The sequence below is a fragment of the Erythrolamprus reginae genome, chromosome 3 (assembly GCF_031021105.1).
Source record: "Erythrolamprus reginae isolate rEryReg1 chromosome 3, rEryReg1.hap1, whole genome shotgun sequence".
NCBI classification, from domain to species: domain Eukaryota; kingdom Metazoa; phylum Chordata; class Lepidosauria; order Squamata; family Dipsadidae; genus Erythrolamprus; species Erythrolamprus reginae.
Window position 1 is genome coordinate 29666840 of NC_091952.1, and position 1509 is coordinate 29668348.

Genomic DNA, 1509 nt, shown 5'->3' on the forward strand with positions numbered 1-1509 from the left:
CACAGGGAGGGTGAAAGCCCTGTTTTCTCCCAGGAGATTCCTAGAGAGGCCCCATGGAGGCTTCTCCCCCCTTTTCCAGCCCTGTTTCTTCCCAGATGATTCCTAGAGAGGCCCCATGGAGGCTTGTCCCTGCCTTTTCCGGTTACAGTTTTGGAGGCTCGGGTTTGTAAGTGGAAAATGGTTCTTCAGAAGAGGCAAAAAAATCTTGAACACCTGGTTCTTATCTAGAAAAGTGTGTAAGTAGAGGCTTATTTATTTATTTATCTATCTATCTATCTATCTATCTATCTATCTATTTATTTATTTATTTATTGGATTTGTATGCCGCCCCTCTCCGAAGACTCGAGGTGGCTAACAACAATAAAAAAGACAATGTAACAAATCTAATATTAAAAAATAATCTAAAAAACCCCAATTTAAGAGACCAATCATACAAACAAGCATACCATGTATAAATTCTATAAGCCTAGGGGGAAGGGAAAAAATTTCAATTCCCCCATGCCTGACGACAGAGGTGGGTTTTAAGGAGCTTGCGAAAGGCAAGGAGGGTGGGGGCAACTCTGATATCTGGGGGGGAGCTGGTTCCAGAGGGTCGGGGCCGCCACAGAGAAGGCTCTTCTCCTGGGTCCTGCCAAATGACATTGTTTAGTCGACGGGTCCCGGAGAAGGCTAACTCTGTGGGATCTAACCGGTCGCGGGGATTCGTGCGGCAGAAGGCGGTCCCGGAGATTCTTAGGTAGAGGTACCACTGTACTACCTGAGCCTAACCCTTGCCCCCAAAGATTACTTGGGAAATACAATGTGTACTGGGGAAGAGTGGAGAGTTTTAGTGGAGAGAGCCTTGAGTTTTAGAAGGATTGCAGGATATAAAATTTGGCAGTCTGTGTGCTGGGGAGTCAGCACCAACTTAAAGACCAGAAAAGAACAAGAATGTCAAATTCACCATCGGATAGACATAGAATTGATGTGTGATTCCTTGACTGGTGTCCTTCTAACTTCTTTGGATGTTTATTCTTCCTACTGCAAAAGAATTCAGTGGATAAGTTTCTGGTATTGTTAGACTTGAAAATATGTACACCTTAGTTGCTGGTCGATGAAGAAAAAAGCAAGAACAGCAAAAAGAAATATCGGCAGAGTAAAGGAACTCTTAGTATGGATCCTGAAATAAGGAATGAACTTCGGTGGGTAGTCTGATCAAGACAGCTATGAATGCCCCAATTCTGGGTTTGTGTCTTTCTATGATATTTGAGTAGGTTCTCCTTTTGGCTCATTTTGTTCAGTTGAATTAAAAATAGCTATCAAGTCAGATTTTTTTAGTCTCTTCTCGCTTATATTTTCTTTTGCTTTGCTGACCTCAGCAACAGGTGGCTGCTAACTCTAGAAAGCAGCCATTCTGATGTGTGACAATAGGCAGGGTAAAGTCGACCCCTTTCAAAGCTTTCTACTTGTATGCGTATGCTTCTAGGTTGGAATTGGAGAGAGGGAGCTAGTTTATATTAATTATATTGT